The sequence below is a fragment of the Lacerta agilis genome, chromosome 13 (assembly GCF_009819535.1).
Source record: "Lacerta agilis isolate rLacAgi1 chromosome 13, rLacAgi1.pri, whole genome shotgun sequence".
NCBI classification, from domain to species: Eukaryota; Metazoa; Chordata; class Lepidosauria; order Squamata; family Lacertidae; genus Lacerta; species Lacerta agilis.
In genome coordinates, this window is record NC_046324.1 from 29,294,941 (window position 1) to 29,317,160 (window position 22,220).

Below are 22,220 nucleotides of genomic sequence, written 5' to 3' on the forward strand. Positions count from 1 at the left end.
ATTTCTTATTATGGAAAAGCCAAACCTCCTCAGCATATTTTGCTCTAAGACTCAGCACCATAAACATCGGCACTGGCCTTGATTAACGAGGCGACATCTGGACAATTAATTAGTCAGGTGTCAGAGCAAGGAAAATCCATTCTCGGGAGTGCCAGATACAGCTCCACAGAGATTTTAAGGAGGAGGTGGGGAAAGTCCTACAATTTATGCTTGTTTTCTAGCTCTCGGGGATAGGAATGAGCATTACAAAGCAGCAAAGGGGTGTCTGCAATTTATAAGAGCACAGGAAACACTGTGCTTATTTTTTTAAAAAAAGATATTCAAACACTTTACCTCAGAAACTCCAAAGTCTGCAAGTACAAAAGCATCCAACACATCAATAAAATGTAATGTTGACTTACTTGCTTTGAAGAAGCTTGCGGGGTAATTAAATTTCCCAGCAAGAAAAAATGAGTAAATAATTTAATCAGAGCTGGAAGGACCCTGGCACAGGCATGTCAACAACAAGCACCTAATGATATCCTGAGATGAGTTAAGGATAGTCTCAGAGAACCAAGCGTGTGTTTTTATTCCTTGCAAAAAGGTCGCTTCTCAGCCTAACCTACCTCACAGGGTTGTTGTGTGGATAAAATGGATGGGCTGTTGGGAATGTTGTAAGAAATAGTAGTCCAAAACATCTTCAAGGCACCAGACTGGGAGAGGCTGTCCTAAAAAGCTTTTGCTGAACTCTGGCATTTCAGAGCAGACCGTTTCTAAAATGCTCCACCGAAGCCCTATGAAAACACACACACAGATGCCAGCCAAGGACTTGTCTCATGTTCCCTCCCTGCCATCTCTTCTGAAATATCTTCAGCTCCCTTGCTAGTCATCTCAGTTGCCAAGGCCACCTTCACAATGTACATTAAAAGCACTATGATACCACTTCAAACTGCCATAGCTTCTTCCCCCAATGAATTCTGGGAGCTGAAGTTTGTTAAGGATGCTAAGGGTTTTTAGGAGACCTGCATTCCCGTTGCGGAGCCACATTTCCCATAGTGGTTCAGCAGTCAGTCCCTCTTCATAAGGAACTCTGGGAACTGCCGCTCTGGGAGAGGAATAGCGGCTTCCTAATACCGTTCAGCACCCTTCACAGAGTACAGCTCCCAGGAATCTTTGGGTGGAAGCCATGACAGTTCAAAGAAGCATCACAGTATATTAAATGTATGGTGCCAATGTGGCCTTGGAGCAGTTTGCATGGAACCTCCAGAGGTCCGCCATCCAGGTTACTGACTGGGGCCAGGGAACTTCGTGCAATACTTCAGGATCAAGGTGTCCAGAGATGGTTTGAGGAAACGGTATGGAGGGCTTGCCATCCACGTCCCTTACGACAATGACACGCCACACAGCAATTGACATTATGAAGAGCAGAAAAGGCCGCTCCTAACTGACATCTAAGTTGGACATTTTAATATACAGATCCCTTCGGTGTGTGGAAATTAGACACGAACAATAACTTTTTGTACGAGGAAGCGGTTCACGTTACGTGTAACCCAAGACCTCAGTGTAACGGGAGGAGAGGCAGCAAAGTAATATGTTAAACACTCACATAGAACGGATGCCTCGGAACGAAGCAAGAGGAAGGATCCTAAGCTGTGAGAAACTGGCCACAAGCTCCGTCATTCTCAGAGGCTGCAAACACCAGTGGAAGCCTCTTAACTCCCTGCCACTGACCTGGCGCCTGCTGCTTTATTCTGAATTTATTTCATTTATTTGTAACATTTATATCCCACTTTCCCCCCTCCATTTAATCCTCACAACAACCCTGTGAGGTAGGTTAGGCTGAGAGGCAGCGACTGGCCTGAGGTCACCCAGTGAGCTTCATAATGGTCCTAGAACCTCAGCCTCCAGATTCCTATCCTGACACGCTAACCACTATGCCACACCACTTCATTCCCACATTTGCTTTTCGTGCAGCTATTTGTTTTATGTATAAAAAGCATAATATCATAGTGTATTCAAAACAAAATAAAAAATTCCTTCCAGTAGCACCTTAGAGACCAACTAAGTTTGTTCTTGGTATGAGCTTTCGTCTGCATGCACACTTCTTCAGTCTTGGTCTCTAAGGTGCTACTGGAAGGAATAGTGTATTTAGTAATATAGCAATATTTATAGTACAGTAAATATTTTAAGATATAATTTTTTTAAAGCCTGCTAGGGTAGGGCTGAAAGACGGTTCAAGTGCCTGCCAGAAGCACCTCCCTCTTGTGAACTTTAACATTAAGAACACTTATTTTTAGACACTTTAAAACAGTGGCATAGGGAGCCAAGCCTTTCCTCTCCCCCACAAACAGCTTGTCACAAAAAATGTTGTTGCGGCCCCTGCTCCTCTCACTAAGCCAAAGTTGGGTCCCTGCCACCGAGCAAGAGCGGGCATAATTGTCTCCATTCATACAGCACGCCAGCGATCTGATGTTTGTTAAGAGTGGAGCCAGCTTCCCCTCTTGGTGCCAGAGTGACTCATCGGAGGATCCGAGGGGAAAGGTTTCACAACGAGGCGGGCCTGAGTGGAAGGAGCCTGCAAGGGCTTCCCGCCCCAGAGATTCCCCAACTTAAAAGGCGGCCCCACACAATGGTTCAGGGCTTGTCCTTGGGCACATGTGCAAGACCCAAGAACGGGGCCACAAAGCTCCCTAGGGAAGCCTTTGCCAACCTGGTGCCCTCCAAATAGATTGGGCTACCTGGGAAGATGGGGGGACTATCCGTTGGAGGTTTCTCAACAGAAGATGGACGGACATCTTGTCAGGAATGCTTTAGCTGCAATTACTGCAATGCAGGGGGTTGGACTAGATGACCCTGGGGGTCCCTTCCAGCTCTACAATTCTATGATTCTGTTGACTCCCGTCAGCCCCAGCCAGCACAGCCGTATTACTGGAAGGCACCAGGTTGGCTAAAGCAGCCTGCAATCCATGCTGTTCTGTTTTAAGCTGGAATTGGAATACCAACTCTACTCCCGGATTTCAAGAATCCTAGTAATAATCTTCAACCAAGTGGGCAGTTCCTCTTTCCCCAGCCCAATTTTCTTTTTTTCTTCTTTTTCTTCTTTTTTGGGGTGTGTGTGTGTGTGTGTGTGTGTGTGTGTTTGTCAATGGGCCATTGTATGCATTGAAAGGTTTAAATGCCCCTTTCCCCTCACTGCAATCACGATCCCATCCTGCAGTTGGGTGCGGTGGAGAAAAGAAACAGATATAAAGGCCATGCTATTTGAAAAGGGAAATGTTAAATGGAAGGGGTCGAAATCATTTCTGGAGAGAGGCAGAATCATAGAGAAGAAAATAGCTAGACCAATCTGTACTGACCATAGCCAGCCAAATAACCTACCCAACAGCTGAACGATGGGTCACCTACATCAGGAGGAATTGCACAGCTGTTCCATTGAGTGTGTCTTTTCTTTTTTTAAAAAAAAAAGAAGTATATCTGTATTAAAATACACACACCCGTTGGATGCTGGTTTTATCTGTCATCTTTTAATTTAAATTTAAACTTAAATTTAAAGGGAAATCATCTGCAAACACTATAAAAACCCACCTGGAATCACGAGGCAACCTTCTTGCTCCTCTCAGGCCAGCCAAAGACAGATGAGTATCTTGGCAAATCCACTGGAGGTGATGAAGCCCTTTCCTCTACTCCGGTTTTAAAGTGTTACTAATTGCCTGTAAACGTGACACTAAACAGAACCCCTAGCCTGGACATGATCTCTGCAATTCTCAACATACACCCCTCTATCCGACTGGGGAATCTTGAGATTCCCCAGGCAGAAGGGAGGCTTAAGAGAAGGTCATTGCCCTGAAATTTTTGGAATGCTATCAGCACTCCAAAATCATCCAGATTTCTTAAACCCATTTTGAAGGTATGCAGCCTGGTAGGACTCCAACTACAGCTGTGAGCTCAGAATAATGTGTGCAAACTGAGGTCGTAAAAGCAGTTCTGAACATTTATCCAGTCCGTTTCAAGGGCTTCAGATACATCATCTTCTAAATTAGACCAGTATTTATCATCCCCCAAGTTGCAAACAAGGCCCAAGCTTGAGTGAAGAGCAACTTGCCAGGGGGTAACAGCTCAGAGTTAAAATCTGAATTGGAGATTTCCTGCCTCGCAGCTCATGTTTTCAGTCATCTTTGCTACACCATCTGCGTGCAAAGGATATATATTTGTGCTCGTTGCAATGGTTCGTGTAATTAGCTACATGCAAAGGATAAACTACACCATAGCTTTATTTGTATGCACATTTGCATGTGAGGTACCTTAAAATAAAATTTAAAAACTCATCATTAAGGGCAAAACTGGGAATGTAAGATGCTGCTTTATACAGTCAGACCCTTGGTCCATCTAGCTCAGTACTGTCTACACTGACCGGCAGCAGCTCTCCAGGGTTTCAGACAAGAGTCTTTTTCCCAGCCCTACCTGGATGTGTCAGGGATTGAACCTGGGATCTTCTATATCCAAAGCAGGTGCTCTAACCACCAAGCCAAGGGCCTTCACCCAAACTACATGTGGTGAAATGTGTGTAATTTTGCTCTGACCCTTTTTTTTTGTAGGCAAGAGGGGGAATGAAAAGAGAAGAGGGTGAGGAGAAAGGCTTAACCCTGTCCCCTTCGGCTCACTTTTCCTCTCAGAATTGCCCTCCCCAAATTGCTCTTCTCTCTGCCAGAAGAAGACAGCAGCCCCTCCCCACTCCTGGACTCCATATTTTCCCCTCAAGGAGAAAAGCAGCTTGAAGAAGAAAATTTGGAAGAGGAAAATAACCAAGCGTCTTTTGAGTCTTATTTTTTGCACATCTGCCCTTGATTTGGAGCATTTCTTTGTGGTATTTTTCAAGGAGGATAAATGTACATTTGTGACAGCACAGGCTGTGGTCTGCACCATGAGAGTGAAGCAAACCAGTCCCCCACGTCTTGTTAACATCACCACCTCCGCCAATGGGTATCGCCTCCATATCACCACCACTACTAGTTTTTCCCACTTTTGGACTTTAACTGGCCCAACACCCTATACTGGGTAGAATGGCATGACACTTAGGCATGGAATAAAAAGTGAGGCATCAACCCAATTATCCAAAACAAACTATGCTTTACTTAAAGTTTTAGTAAGGCAACAAGTTAGATAGCAGTATTTTTTCCAAAAAGAAAACAAGCTTTATAGTTTGAGGTGTTCGCTGTAAGAGTACATAAAAGAAACACAGAAAAAATAAACACATTCAGCTAATCCTATTATTAAACAAGCCAATACTTATTGATCTGCAACCCTCAATCCAGCTCTTAGGTCCCTTTTAGGTCTTCCTTGGACTTCTTTCTGCTGCAGTACTCAACGATGCGATTTCCAATGTTTCAGCTCAAAGCATTTCAGCCCTTTTAAGCTTTTGAACTCTTCAACTGTTAATTCTTCAAGTCTCTAACTAATTACTTTATTTTCCACCTTGATTTATACACATTATTTTCACCTCATCCCAACCTCTCAGCCAATCACAGGAGGAGAAGACACCTGGTTAAATTTCTATTTTTCCTTAACAGCCAGGTTCTCAGGCTAAATGTTGGACTTTCCTGCGTACTTTTGACCTTCCTGTGAGGAACTTTTCCCTGTGCACTTCTGACCTTCCTCTCCTATGCAGGTATAAAAGCCTTAGTTTGATCCCAACCTTTGACAATTGGAGCTGTCTGTGATGCAGCGACCTCTGAGGAGCCTTTAGCCTTGCTGCTTTCCTTGTAAGTTCTGGCATCAGACCAGAATACAACAGCCTCATTCCTTCACAACATCCCATGCCTTCTAGACATACATCTGACACCACCCTGCACCTAGAGCAGGCATAGGCAACCTTCGGCTCTCCAGATGTTTTGGCCTACAACTCCCATGATCCCTAGCTAACAGGACCAGTTGTCAGGGATGATGGGAATTGTAGTCCAAAACATCTGGAGAGCCAAAGGTTGCCTATGCCTGACCTAGAGGCTTCTTGGCTAATCTATAGCTGATGTTCCTGCAGTGACCACCCATGGCCAAAGATCAGTGCAGGTGCAAAATGTGAACCTTTGCCCCACTTTCCTCAGCCCTTGGGTTCAGAACCACCTGTTGGCACAAATCCTGGTACTGAAAGACCACCCAAACTGCCTCCACCAGATTAACCACTGCAAGACCACAGCAGGCCAAGAGCAGGTATACTGCAGGGCACCTATGCACAAAGAGGTCAATACTCAAGGTGGCCAAAGCAAGTTAGCCGAATTGCAGCTAATCAGCAGGCACATAAAGAGCAAATGCAATATCCTTGCAGAAAACGTCGCCCTTTCAGCTGACAAGAATGCCAGGGCAAAGATAGGCTGCTGTTTCAATGAAGGACAAAGCAGTACCATCGGGGGGGGGGGGACCACAGTTCCAGCCACTCTGCTGCTTTGGTTCTGACAGTAAGTATATCCTCCCATCACAACATACTCCTATAAAAATTAAGTGGTAAAGCACTCAATTGTAAAGTAAGCAGGAAAGATTGCAGCTTTGATTTCCGTGATCCGGTAAGATTTGGTGATCTTATGTTCAGTGTGGTGTAGTGCTTAAGAGCGGTGGACTCGTAATCTGGTGAACCGGGTTCGCGTCTCCGCTCCTCCACATGCAGCTGCTGGGTGACCTTGGGCTAGTCACACTTCTCTGAAGTCTCTTAACCTCACTCACCTCACAGAGTGTTTGTTGTGGGGGGAGGAAGGGAAAGGAGAATGTTAGCCGCTTTGAGACTCCTTCGGGTAGTGATAAAGTGGGATATAAAATCCAAACTCCTCCTCCTCCTCCTCCTCCTTCTCTTCTTCTTCTTCTCATGACCACACAGAAATGCAACCCAGTAGGTCAGCTTTTCCCAGCCTACTGGTGCCTTGAACTACCATCAGCCCTAACCAGCACAGTATAATGTTGGGGCTGATGGGAGTTGTAGTCCAAAACACCTGGCAAGCGTAAGGTTGGCAAAGGTTGTCCCTGAGGCAGCAAAAAACACCACCAGCTGGTGTCCTCCAGACGTTTTGGACTAAAGCTCCCATCGACTGCCTGGGTTTGATGGGGAGTTGTAGTCCAAAATATCTGGAGGCCATCAGGTTTGGGAAGTCTGGTCTGGCCCCAAGATCAGAAGAGAAAGTTGACTATTCCTGGCCCACTGTGGACTAGTCAGGTGCAAACATGCACCCATCCCTCCATACAGTTATTCCCCTTTAATTAAGTGGAACGATGTGATCAGGATTCTTGCAGGCTTTCCCCAAGCAGAACAGGGTGGGAAAGGAGCCAGTGTCCGAAAAACCTTATCAGCAAGGAACACAGTTCCTCTTCACGGTTTATCTCGGAGCCCAAACTGTACAGCAAGTTCTGAAGCAGCTGCCCCGGGAGCGCGCCAACATTCCCTGCATTGCTCCGTTCCCCCCTTATCTCCTGGAGCAAGAACATCCTGACAAAGAGGGTACAAAGTATTTTGGAACAGTCAGTGGGCAAGTGGGAGGGGAGGAGGAGGAGGAGGAGGAGGGCTGTGGGTGCAGAAGCCATGTGATCACCAACCTCACCCACAAGCAAGGCCCTAACGCAAGATCAAGGGGATGGAGCGAAGGGAATGGTGTGACTCCCCTTATGAAGAACGGTTGCAGCATTTGGGGCTTTTCAGTTCAGAGAAAAGGCGAGTGAGAGGCAACATGACAGAGGTTTATGAAATTATGCATGGCATGGAGAAAGCGGACTGAGAAAAAGTTTTTCCAACTCTTTCCTAACACAAGAATTCGTGATCATTCAATGAAGCTGAATGTTGGAAGACTTTGGACAGATAAAAGAAAGTAAACCTCTATGCAGTGCAGAGTTAAACTCTGGAACTCTCTTCCGCAGGAGACTATGATGGCCACAGACTTGGATGGCTTTAAAAGAGGATTGGAGAAATTCACGGAAGCGGAAGCTACCAGTGGCTACATATGATGGCTATGCTCTGCCTCCACGTTCGGAGGCAGTCATGCTTCTCAATTTCCAGTTGCCAGAAACCGCAGGAGTGGAGAGAACAGGTTGCTGGACTATATGGGCCACTGGCCTGTTCTAGCAGGCTGTTGTTATGAGGCATCGATGCCCTGGCCTACAGATCTAGAGAGCAATAGGTTTCGTAGATCTACTGTATGAGGTGGGGCATTACATTCTTGGTAATTTAAAATAGCAGGCAACCACCACAGATGAGACCTGAGCTTGGGTCACTTTCAAAAGCAGCTCCATCACGTGCTGCTGAAAAGCATCCAGGGGCCTAGTGGGCAGTCAGTCAGTGAATGGTGATGGGTTGGGCCAGTGAGGTTTCTTTTTCTTTTTTCTTTTTTACTTGATTAAATTTACAGTGGTACTTCGCAAGACTAATGCCTCGCGCAACGAAAAACTCGCTAGACGAAAGGGTTTTGCGATATTTTTAAGTGACTCGCAAGACGACTTTTTCTATGGTCGTGCTTTGCAAGACGAAAATTTCAATGCAGTCCTATGGGAATTAAATTTCAATGCATTCCTATGGGAAACCGTGCTTCGCAAGACAAAATTTTCGCAATACGAAACGACTCGCGGAACGAATTAATTTCGTCTTGCGAGGCACCACGGTATATCCTGCCTTTCCTCCAAGGTGCTCAAGGTCAGGTACACAGTTCTCCCTTGCCCCATTTTATCCATACAAGAACATTGTGAGCTGAGTAAGGCTGAGAGGCAGTAACTGGCCCAAGGTCACCCAGTGAGTTTCAGGGCTGAGTGTGGATTCGAACCTTGGTCTCCCAGGCCATAGTCCCAACATTCTAACCCCTGCACCATACTGGCTCTCTGGTGTTCCCCTTCCAAGCTCCCAGGTCCCTCACCCTGACCTGGTCAACCACTGGCACCAGGCCTGAAACCACGGTTGGGTGTTACATCTGAACTAAGCTCATGTCGAAGTCCAAACCAAACTAAGAACAGCTGGCAAAGGAACATCTTGTTGCCAGTAAATGGGCATGCCTGCCTCCCAAATCTCATCCTCTTAGCGCTACTGAGCTCAGGCTTTTGAGTAAATATTATCATTAATAATAACAGCAGAATTTGCTATTTAGCAAGGCCAGCAGATGACCTTGATTTCCGTTCCTGCAGGAGCTGCCTGTGTGTAAAGTTACAACACAGCAAACATCCTCTTAGCAAATGCGGACATTAACAAAATCACAATTTTGGCTCTCTGTCCAGCCCTTTACGTTGTAATGCCCTTATGCAATTTAAAGGTGGGAAAACTGCGCACTGAAAAGTGACAAGCCTAAATTCAATTCTCACATTAAATAGCCTAATGAAAATTTGTCAGCAGATTTCTCCTAATATAAATATGCTTACATACAGTTTCCCATAAGATACACGTTTTTGCAAAGTGACTTCCCCTACTATAATGCATTTTAATGTTATTTTCAGTAATATATGCATTCAATGCAGATTTACCCCAGTATAAGCATTTTATGCATGTCTTCTTAAGGATTCTGCAACCCTCCTATGGGTGAACAAATACAAGCACGTAGCTGCCCTATCCCATCCAGTTTGGCTCCAAATGGGTCCCCCCCCCAAAAAAATGCCCCAGAATCATCTCCTCCCCTCCTAGAATATGTGCAGAAGTTTCTCAGCAGATCAGCTGAAAATTCTGCATAAACATAGTAAGATCCTTGGCTTTATTTTAGAAACCAAATGGACTTTGTTCTTTTCTGTACATTCCTTTTAAAATGAACACGTACAAGGCAAAGGGAAATAATTTATATACAATAATAATTTATTGGGGGGGAGGAGAAAGCAAATATATAGGGCCATGAATCTTTCTTTACTGTCTTACCAGAACATAATAATTTGCCCTGCTGAATCAGGCCAATAGCCCATCTAGTCCAGCACCCTGCCCCACAATAGCCAACCACATACACCAAAAGGAAACCCACAAGCAAGACCTGACCACACAAGCCCCCTCTCTCCCTTCCTGTGGTTTCCAGCAGAGCCATCATGAGTAATAATAATAATAATAATAATAATAATAATAATAAATTTATTTCTACCCCAGCCACTGACAGCCTTATTCCCCTCCATGAATTTGTCCAATCCCATTTTAAAACCATCCAAGTTGTCGGCCATCACTGCCTCCTGTGTGAGCGAGTTCCACAATCTAACTCTGTGCTCTGTTTAGTAGTAGTTTCTTCTGTCTGTCTTGAAGCTTCCAACATTCAACTTCACTGGATGTCCATGAGTTCTAGTGGTTTTTCGGGGGGGGGGCAGAAACTCTCCTCCATCCACTTTCTCCCCATGACATGTTAAGGTCATAAACTTAACTAGTAGGAAGAACATCTCAAAGACAAATTTTATTAGAGCTTCAGCTACTGCGCATTTGTCACTGGGTCCAAGAGACTGACACAGCCACCTCTCTACCCTTCTTAAAACTGTCCATGGACAGATGTTCCAGTTAATTAAATCAAAAGAAGCTTGCAAGAATTCAGCCGTCCGTTCCCACCCAGTTTATCAAAATGCAGCAGCTTCCAGAAACCCATGTGGCTGAGCCCCTGATAAAAACCGTCTTACGACTGTTCACGTACACCTCTACCAAAACCCGTCACTTTGAGCACTGCATATCCTATGCCAGTCTTCGCCCAACCCTGTGAAACAGCAGAGTTGTTTTAGGATACAAGTCCCAGCCAGCACGTCTTCACCTTTCCACATTCTTCAATTTGCTTTTAAGCAGGTACAAATCACGAATTATCAGCTGGGTCAGATAACCCCGCAGAGAGCAGCGCCAACTCCGGAGAGGCGGGGTGTGTTGGGCAGGGTCTATCAGCTCCATTTTCAGCTTAGCAGCCAAATACAATCCATTCCCGCCCTTTGCTGGGAAGAATGTTGCGATGGAATCTAATCTATCTTGATCCAAGACAAAGCAAAGAGGACAGAGTGACCAGGAACAGTTTTTCTCTCCATACACTCTGAAAGCAGCCATTATGGTCTAAGATTTCGCCTCTTGGCAAACATTCCTCTAACAAAGGTGTGAGAGAGGGCAAAAAATAGCTGCTTTGTTTTTAAATTATTATTTATTTATTTTTAGTTTAAAATCTGCTCAACTTCTCCGGTTTTACACAATAAACTGGGTTATGCAGGGCCAAGTATACAAGCAGCGCACAAACAACAAAGAAGCTTGTGGCACCTTTAAAGACCAACACATTTATTACAGCAAACTTTAAGAGGACCCCAAGGCCTCTGTTTTTGCTTATCCTGCAAGAGACCAACACAATCTACCTTTCTGGAAAAAGAGGCGCCAAGGGAATGGAAGAACAAAGTGCCACATGATCAGCTGGTACCAAAGTGATTCATCAGGGGGTTTATCTGAAGATCGCCAAGACTCACGTAAACTGGAAGGAAACTTAGCAAGGAAGGAAGACATGCAGTGTTGAAACTGACCCAAAATTGAACAACATCTTTCATGGCAGTCGGGTGGCCGTGAGCACCAGGGATAGGTGTTTTCTCCTTGATGGGCACAGACACCCAGAACTGATTGTGAAAGGCATGAAAGAACCACTTGTAGAAAGCAGTGGCATTTCTTACCATAACAGAAATCTGGATAAAGCAAAGATGGTGGGACACAGAGGAGCTGTGAGGGGATATAGGAGCTGTGATTGGATGGGGGTTTGGGTAAGGAGTTGGGCTGGGGCTTGGCAACAGGAGTCAGGGGTTTGCAAAGCCATGCAAACAGGGGCAGCAGCCCTTACTATATTTAATATTCGTAAACAAACCCTTTTATACCCTGGCTGCATATGAAGGTAGTGTGAGCCTGGAGAAGAGACAGAGAGGACCTCTGCTTTTGGCTGGAGCTGATCAAGTATGTTTGCTCCAGCTTGGAAGGCGTTCCTGACCTGCTTCTTCATTTGTGTCATGGCTGTGTCAACAGGAGAACTGTTAGCAACATGGCACAGGTCCAAAACGTTCCGGTCTTGCTGCAAAGAGAGAACAGCCTTCTCCAACCCGGTGCTCTCCAGGTGTTGTGGGCCTGCAGCACCTATCAGCCCCACTGCTGAATCCCCCACACTTCCTGTGTACATTTCCTCCATTTTTATTGTCCTGTCCTCCAACTCCTAATGACTGGCAAGGCCATATGAAGAAATGTCGCTGCCTGAGGCAGACAAGATGGTGCCCACAAAGGCACACACCATACTTCATGTAGCAAAACAGGCTGCCTTGTTGATGGGGCAGCATCTTAAAGGTAGAAAGGGAGCCCTAGAGATGAAGGGGCAGGCTCTTAATTCCCCCCTCCCCTGCTTTGCTCTCCAGTCCCTCACTGCTATTGCCCACCATCCCAAATCTGCCACACGGAGTGGGTGCCCAATGGTTGGACCAGCCCTGATGAAGAAGAGTCCTGCTGGATCAGGCCAATGAGTCAATGGGATAGATGCCTCAATAGGAAGCCCACAAGCAGGATCTGAGTACAAGAGCGACTCTCTGTCACTGTGCTTTCTAGCAACTGGCATTCAGAAGCATTGTTGCCTCCAACTGCAGAGGCAGAGCTGAGCCGTCACGGCTATCCTCTGTGAATCCTGAATCTTCAAACATTCTGCTTTATTGGATGTCCACAAATTCTAGTGTTATGAGAGGGGGAGAAAGACTTTTCTCTATCCACTTTCTCTATGCCATGCATAATTTTGCAAACATGTACTGTATTGTGTCACCTCTTGCCCAACCTTTCTCTAAACTAAAAAGTCACAAACACTGCAATCTTCCCTTGCTGCAGAGACCCTAGTATCACTAGAGGCCCTTGTCAAGGAACCATATTCCTTATTTATTTCAATGTTTTGCCCTGCCTTTCCTCCTGAAAAAGCTCAGTGTGGCAAACACACCAATTATAATAAAAACATAAAGGCATTCTAAAAACAGAAACATTCTAAAAACATTCTCTCAGCTGGTGATTATGGGGTTACCAAGAATACTATCTTCTAGCCATCAAATGCCTTGAGAAACAGGAAGGTCTTTAAATTCCTCCTAAAAGTCCATCATCTCCTTAGGGAGATATATGCTAGAGCAGACATATTTTACCAGCCTTCCCCAACCTGGTGCCCTCCAGATGCTTGGGACCATGGAGCTGCCTGAGGATGATGGCTGGAGCCCAAAACAGGCGCCAGGTTGGGGAAGGCTCAACATAAAACACCTCTACATTGAATCCTACAACTCATCTTCACCCCACTTCAAGCACCTCAGCCTCTCTTAAGGCAGCATCCAAAAACATAATCCTTAAGTCAAGGAAGAAGTGTGTCTATAATTCTTTGCTGAACCTGTAGGTCCCACATTTCAAAACGCTTTTTTTCCCCACCAGAGACCTGCCTCAAATCTGCAGCTAAAGATTTCACAAGCTGAGTTCAAATCAGTTATGTGTAACTTGACCTCTTTGATCCCACCGCCTGGACTCACAGTCTCCTGGGCACCAAAGCTGTCTTGCCTGTCCAGATCAAGCTACTCACTCATCATTAGGATTGCTATCTATTTGCTCATTCAAAGCATTTAACACCCTGCTGGTCAGCCAGAAAAAGCTCTCAAGGGGACTTACAGACACAGTCCTAGCCCTCAGGCTTAACAAGCTATAAATACATGACACAAAAGGAAAAATGAATGAGGAGGGGAAAGGAAAGGAAAGGAAAGGAAAGGAAAGGAAAGGAAAGGAAAGGAAAGGAAAGGAAAGGAATGGAATTCAGGTACCAAATTCTTGTTAAGATTCGTACAATGAACAGCTTGTATTGATGCTCACTTTTTTTTAATGGAATGCTTATAGTTAAATGGGGGGGGGGGGTTTGAAACAGGCCTCAGAGGCCTCTGAGAAATACCCAGGTGACCCAACCTTTTTGGAAATGGCTATAATGCAGGAACAAGTTATTGGCCTTACAGGGTGGGGCCTGGGCCTTCCAGGGCATACCTGGAATGTGCTGTCTTTTTGTCACTCGCCATGGTACGTAGGCCAATGGCAGCTCAGTTGATACCACCATCTCCAGAGCAAAATGGTTCTCCTCAGAGAGCTGTTGGCTCCCGTTTCTTGACTATGGGTGCTTTCTTGGAGAGATTCTGCAGTCACGTTATGTACGTTCCCCTTTTCATCAAAGACAGCTGGGGGCGAAATCCTCTTGGTTTCGACTGAGAGGGTTTCCACACCAAAAACCAAAGCTGCTGGCCTTGAAATGTTACCTAGGCCCGGAACAGCACTTTAGATGGCTTACTGTCAACACAAGAGGAAATTTTGAGCTGACATAACAGTGCTGTTAATTAAAGCTAAGCGGCTAATTGAGATCTTTAGCAGGAATGTAAATAGTGCCCTGTAAGATCAGAACAGAGATCTGTCCAAGCCTTCCCTAATCTAGGAACATGAGAAGAGCCTGTTGGACCAGGTCAATGGCCCATCTAGTCCAGCATCCTGATCACACAGTGGCCAACTAGATGCCCCAGTGGGAAACCCGCAAACAGGATTCAAGCACAAGAGCAACTCTCCCTCCCCTCCTGTGCTTCAACCTCACACCCTCCAGATATTTTATATAGCTGTCATTAGCCCCAGTATCCTACAGCTGTGCTGAACGAGGCTGCAGTCCAAAACATCAGGGGGGCACCAGGTTGGAGAAGCCTGCCCTGCCATGTCTCCATTTTAACCGTCTTTCCCCCCCCCCACTACCCCCCCTCAAAAAAAGCCCTTGCTTACAGGAACAGCGCTCCAATCCGCTGACTATTCTGACTGCAAGACCCTGACAGATTCTGCTCTCCATCACTGCAGGCTTTTCCAGAGTGGCAGATCTGTCTCCATTATGACGCACTTGGCTTCTGAAGGTGCTTTTAATCAGAGTCTATCAAGAAGGCTTCATAGCTATTAACCTGGCACGATAATCCTGATATATTGCTCTGAATTACAGCTGGAGCATTTGGGAACCTGTCCACAGATCCCAGCCTTTGTTCAGAACAGTCAGCCAGGGAGGTTGTTTTCTGCCAGAGGTTTAAAAAAAGGCAAGTTATCTTGACCACTGTGTGTGTAAAAGGCTAAAAGACAGCTCCCTGACATGTTGAAAAAAGGGGTTGCATGGCTACCCTAGTGGTATGAGAGGAGGGAATAATTTCTCAGGGGTTCCAATGTAGCAGTGTGTTCCTTAGCTGGATAATTTATGTTGCCACCCTTTGCAAAAGCCATAGAGCAATTTGCAAACAGGCAAATAGGTTTTCTTTAAAACATACAATAACACAATAAATAAAATAATCCTAAAAACTGGATAAATGTTATGATTTATCTATATATACTGCTTTGGGGCCCCAAAACACACACTCTAAAGCAGTTAACAGAATTCTAATTACAACCAACCAATCAAAAGAATATGAAGTAGCAAAATCTCCCACCAATGTGCGTTTGTGAGCTGGATTCATGCTCTAACCACAGATGCAGCTCCCTGCCATTCCACTTCACTCTTGGGAGCCACATGCATGCACCTCCCAGCTGCTCCAATCTATCACCAAGGAACAAGCCCACCCACAACCCAGGGGAGCATCCTCGCCCTCATCACACCCCCTTGGGGCCACCCACCAATGCTGGCACACTGGCACTGACCCAGCATTGATGGCAGCCGCCAAAGTGCCCTTGCAGTATCCTCTGCAAAACTGCAAGAGATTGGCTTTTTCTGAATCCTGAGAAGATTGCCCAGCCACTTGGGTGATCCCTAAGCAGAGGGGAAACTGTCATTTTCAGCTTCTCATTTTTTCAGTCTTAAATTCAGTTCGCCACATCAGTTTGCACTCCTTACAATTCATCAGCATTTTAGTGCAAGTTCCTTCCAATATACACATTTTGTATGCAATTTTGCCTAAAGTACACTTATTTACAGAGCAATTTTTTCCCCTTTTGCATGTTATTTTTTACCAATATATGCATTTTTATGGACACTTTACCTTAGCACATGCACTTTTGTACACATTACAACTGCACTGCAAAAGTCAGGAAAGCGCGTATTTCCAAGGAGGCTGTGTTTTGGTCCTTGCATTGTTTTGCAAAGTGTGAATTCGGCAGGTTCGCTTTTAATTGTCAGTTGGGTCGACTTTCTCCCTCATCCCTAGCGATCTCCCATCCCTAGTGGTCACAGACAATACACCGGGCTTCTGTTAATGGAACTCTTTCCCCACCACCCATCATCACCAAATCACTTGGGCCGTTGGCATGAACACAGCTCTTCTTCCAGGAAAGATCACCAGCAGGCCCTTTCCCCAAAAGAAAACAGAGCTGTGAGCAGCTTGGTTCCGAGAAAGCAAAAGGAGGCCCTAAAGGACACTGCAGATGGGGTGGAGGAGATCGTGCAACAAAGTCTGTTGGTGTTCTTTCCCCTGCGAAAAGGTATCCAGGGACCACAACAGCAGCCGTGAGCTTTTAACAGAATCATTGCAACTAATCTCTAAGAAGAGAGGAACTGGGACCCGAGGCTTCTAGTTTGTGGACTTTATAAGTTTGTGGTTATTTGGTGGTAAGGGGAAGAAGATCAAGTCCTGCTCAGAGACACCACCTCCATTACTAGTTCACATGCCTCTGAAAAGCCTAGGCCCTGGCTCAAAATAATTCCTCTCCCCCACCCCTCTCTGCACCAAGTTAAACATCTTGCTTTCCTGGGGACCAGACACACTGGCCTATCTCAAATACGAGAGAAGTGCTTGTTTTCTAAAAACAAGAGGTGAGGGGACTATAGCTGGACATCACCCTCCCTGACCTGAAAGCCTTCCCCTCCAAGGGTTCTGCTTGAGAGTTTCCTACTGGCTTCAAGGATGTCAAGCAAGATAGGTCCCCTCTGCCTGATTCATCAGGCTCTTCTTATGGAATCAGAGTGCCGTATAACCGCTCCAACACCATCATGAGTGCAAATCATCACAAATGCACACTGAAAAGTCTGATAAACCTGCATCAATTGTTCCAAGTGCACAACTTTGCAACCTCAGTTCTCTCTCTCTTTTGCCACCCATGGCATTGCAGGGGGCATTGCATTGTAGATGACCCTCGGGTCCCTTCCATGGTTCTGAGTTCTCAGCACCTGACTGCTCAATTTGCCTCTTAACTCTTCGAGCTCCTCAGGGAGCTTCTAAAACACCACCTGCTCCCTTCAAACCCATGGGAAAATAAGCTCTGGTCTACTGAGGCCTTTTGGGTTTCTCCCCCAGAGCTCCTTTATCAGAAATCCCAATGAAGAGCTGTTCAGAGGTCTTAAATGACCCGTTAATCCCGCATTTGCCAACCCGTTAATGGAATTAAAAGGCCCTTCAGAGAACTTTAAAGCCACCACTTAAATCTGTGGCTTGCCTGAATGCAGCTCTGTTTGTCAGGCAGACGCTTAAACAGTCAGATGTAAAAGATTAAGCTGGGGATCTGCAGAATAAGTAGTACACAAGAGCTCACGCAGTCGCCTGGGTCCTGCCAACATATTCCTAATTGGTTTACAGCTATTTAATATTCTTACAAGCCAGTGAGTGAGTTTGAAAGTTTCTGGCTTATTAATTAATTCCCCGAATAAAGGAAGTTTACATTTTTTAATATAAAAAACAACAACACTCTTTCTTATCTGCTAGAGAGAGTTTGGGAATTTGAGGCCACCCAGTCCTTCCCAGACCCATTCACCAGGCAGGAAACCAGGGGAGAAAAAAAGAGGCAGCTGCTCATTTATTCCCCACAACAACCCTGCGAGGTAATGACTGGCCTAAGGGCACCCAGGGAGATTCATAGCCAAGTGGGGATTCGAACCCTGGTCTCCTAGAATAATAATCTAACCACTGTACTGCACTGGCTCTCACTATCTCATTTGAGATAGATCAGGGATAAAGGAGTGCCCCTTTGGATAATTAGGTTTTTGCTCCTTATTGCACGCTCAAGATCACTTGATATGTCTCCATTTTGCATGTGTTCGTTCATGAGTCTCCTACTTCCGTTTCTCCATCAACCTACAAATCGATATTTTTCAACCCGCGTGAAAATTCACACTGTTTCTGAAGCACTTTTGTATTTCGCAAACTATGCATCTTTGTACTCATTTTATCTGCATAAAACATGCACTGGGGCTCCTTTTTGAGCCAAAACCTCTTATCATCATATGTAATGCCAGCGTGGCATCAGACTAAGACCTGGGAGACCAGGGTTCAAATCCCCCACTCTTTCATGAAGCTCACTGGGTGATCCCAGTCACCCGCTCTCAGCCTAACCTCCCTCACAGGGTTGTCGTGAGGGTGAGATGGGGAGGGAAAGAGCCATGTACTCCTCAGAGAAAAGGTGGGATATAAATGCAACAAATACACAATAAATTACATAAAAATCCTGGGCAATGGAAGAAGAGGGTCAAGATGTTGAGGTGCCACTTCCATCTCTTTAGAACCAGCATGAGGACTAACAAGATGATTTTATAGTATTGTTCTTTTGCACCCAGCGGCCTGATCCTGGCCATGGAAACATCACACTGAGACATTGGTACACAATTCCTCAGCAGCACCCACCCTTTCTGCTGGGAATCTGAAGTTCCTTTGATTCCAGAGACCCACGGCGCTCGCTTGTGTCCCTGGGAACAAAAGTGGGGCCCAGCCTAGCCCATCCTGATGCTAATCTTGCTCCCACCTCCCAACCGTTTCCACTTGCTTTGTGTTTCACTAAAAATACAGCTGCAGAGGAAATTTCTATTGCGGGGTGGATACCTTCCTTCTTGGGAGGGGCTTCCTGCCAACGCCCGGACTCAAAAACAACCAGGCGGTTCAAGTTCCTGACCAGAACTCTAATAGGAGGCGGGAGAAGGAGAGGAGGATGCTGTGAGGTCATGCGTATGGCACCGAGCACACTCTTTGATCTCATGCCCGCCCCGGACCCTCCCTCGGTTGCGGGCTTGCGCATTCTGCAAGAAGGCTGGCAGATCCACTCCGCAGATTTCAAGAACGTTCAGCGCACATCTAAAGCACTTCTTCCCAAGGCATAATGGGAACTGTAGTTAAAGGGTGCTGGGAACTGTAGCACGGTGAAGGGGAAACTACAGAGGGAAATGACAGTGGGAATAAGAATGGTGGCGACAGGCAGGGAGAAGGAAAACCCAAGGGGGTCAAGGTGCCAAGAGGAGCATCAACATGTTTTATAACAGGGGTGGGGAACCTACGGCCCTCCAAGCTTCTTATCTGGCCCTCGGAACTCTCCCGAAGCCACGCCCCTCACTAGCCCTGCTCCATCCCCTCCTGGAGGATTATTGCCCGCCTGGGACACGTCCTTGAATTCTGATGATGTCTCCTGCTTGCCTGGAGGGAGGATGGAAAGCGCAGCGGATGTAGAAACTAGCCCACTGTACAAAGGTAATATTGGCACTCATTCCCCTGCTGGCTTTTGCCTCTAGCCCTCCCCACTGTGGGAATGTGGCCCCTGGAAGATTGGCCAGAGGAAAATGCGGCCCTTGGGCTGAGAAAACTATCCCTGCTGCTGTTCTAGAGGGTAACCAACAACAAGCCATCCCAAATCATAGAATTGTAGAGTCGGAAGGGATCCAGAGGATCGACGAGTCCAACCCCCTTGCAATGCAGGAATATGCAGCTGTCCCATAAAAAGAATCGAACCTGCAACCTTGGCGTTTTCAGCACCAAGTTCTAACCAACTGAGCTATCTGCCTGGGACGATAACATGTCTCATGGGTTCTAGCAACAGTTAAAACTGGACTGTGTCAGCAACGTGGCAGGCTCTCAAATGGCCATGAATCTTCCTTGCCCTCTCAGGAAAGCGCGCCATTGAGGCCAAAAACATGCCACCATGCAAATTCTCCCTCGCAATCGAAGCTTCTCTGATAAAAGACATAAACCAAACCCTTCCTGCGCTATGAATGTTTTGAGTTTTTAAAAGCCAGCCCTGTATAGAATATGGAAAAGGTCTGAGGAGGGTCTGCATTTCTGCGGCAGAGGAACCTAAATCACAGCCTCACCAGTTAAAAGTCTGCCTGAGAGCAGCCAGACCGCTGCTGTGCGCCAAAGGCCACAATCCTGCAAGACTTCAGAAATGGCTTTTAATTTTAATTTTTTTAAAAAAAAAAAAGAGCATGTCTATAGTCTTCAGTATAAACCTGAAAGCACAGGTACATTTATGTACTGAACTCTGAGAAGCTAGCTGAGGGGGACATATGGATGAACAAAAAGTTACAGCAGACAGAAAATGCTAGTCACGGCCCCTCACCACGATAATGCAGAATAAGAGGAGGGTGGGACAAAAATGTAAATGTACTTATCTGCCTCATTTCGGCAGGTTGCAGAACTGGGATTTCTGTGGGGCATATAATTTAATTTATTTCTCTTTTAAACAAAAAAACATATGGTGATACCTTGGTTTACGAACTTAATCCGTTCCAGAAGTCCATTCTTAAACCAAAGCGTTCTTAAACCAAGGCGTGCTTTCCCATAGCAGCGGGAGACTCAATTTATAAATGGGACACACTCAACAGGAAGCGGAACATGTTCCGCTTCCAAGGCAAAGTTCACAAACCAAAACACCTACTTCCGGGTTTGCAGCGTTATTCATCCAAGTTGTTCATAAACCAAGCTGTTCTTAAACCAAGGTACCACTGTACACACTGCCATGAGTTCAACTTTACTCAGGAGAGGGGCTGATGCTTCCGTCCCCCTTTGTGATCCATTCGCAACATGCGAGAGCGATTTCCACCCACTCCCCTGGAAAACATCACAAGTCGGCTAATTAGTGCTGGGAAGGCTGCAGATCCTGCCCCAGGGTCTCTCTAATAAGGTGTTTCGCAGCAGCTGTAATTTAAGCTTTATAAACCTGACCTGATGGTGACCCTCTCTGCTCACTGTTGCTTTTTCTCTTTTTCAAAAGCCTGCGCAGAGCGGCAGCATGAGCGGAAGTTCATTTGTAAAGGAGTCAAGGGAACATGATGGCATTCTCAGGAACTGAGCTACATGCTTCCCAGCCTGAGGTTATCAGGGCTCCTGGCCTGGAGCTCATTACAATGCAAAGGAACCTATAAAATCAGTAGGGTTCTCAACCGGTTTAAGACGTACCTGGTGCAAGATCGTCTGCCCTTGCCTGGGAGCGAGCCCCATTAAAAATATTTATTCATGTGCTCATTTCAAATAATAATAATAATAATAATATGCCCATCACCCAAAGGTCCCAGGGCACACATTTCAGAATCAATTTTAACTATAAAATGAAAAGCAGCATTTAAAAAAAAAAACTGGATTCAAAATACTAATTAAAAGACAACAACAACAAAAACCCCAATACACCTCTCTCTTACACACAAACACAAAGGTTTGGCATATATGGATAGGATTATTCTGTAAATTTAACTGTATTTCAAAGAGCCCACAAATCACTAGTCCACATTGAGGTTGTTTTTTTTAAAAAAAAAAAAAAACAAGGCTACCTGTCTAAACACCACGATGAAAAACCATTTCCAATACAGGATGAGAGAGGAATTTTTTGTCAAGTTTCTCAGCTAGGTAGCAATTCTGACTTTTTTTATTATTGTTGTCATTTATTTTTCCAATTTAATTACATTTGCACAGAACCAAAGTGAGTCATGTCTGCCGCAGAAGATGTTTTGCAAGCCTGGGTGGGAGGAGAGGGAACAATACTTCAAACAAATGTTGGGACTTCAGTTATCCATGTAGTTCCTTCTGCCCACACCCAAACAGATACCCTTTACTCTATTGAGAGCCGATCCAAAACTGTCTGCAAACTTTTGCAAACCTGCTTAGCTTCCCTTCAATTATTCAGGACGCAGAATCTAGGTTTCATGGTCGCAGAATTCCCGTTTTGCCTGCCTGTTTTGCTACAAACCACCAAATGGGCGCACCTTCCATCTCACATGCCATGAGGTCGGAATTAATGGAGCTAATATCTTAGCCCCCTTTTCAGCCTAGAGAATCTGCTGCTGGCATGACCCCAGGCGCCTGTAAATAGAGCCCTAACGACACATCTTGACCTCATTTGCCACAGAGTAACTAAGGACCACTTCATTCCCCTAACCCTTCCTTCCCCTTCCGCTAATGCCAGATTATCCCTCCCACCACCACACCCTGGTGCAGGAAAGCCCAACTAAAAACCTCCCTCTGCTGTGTATCCATCACAGTCTCCACACTCACTCCCAATGTTCAGTCAAAATGCTTCTGGGTACCCCTACCCATCCACCCTGCCGGCCTTTTTGTATTCCTTCAGAGCAAGTCCATCTGCCACC

The 22,220-nt window shown here is 45.7% G+C and overlaps 1 protein-coding gene across 2 annotated transcripts in view; it reads right to left on the bottom strand.

The window, feature by feature from the left end:
* The window catches only part of SLC9A3R2 (SLC9A3 regulator 2), a 51,788-nt gene that overhangs the window by 20,431 nt on the left and 9,137 nt on the right, over window positions 1–22,220 (bottom strand). The gene's annotated exons all lie outside the window — the stretch shown is intronic.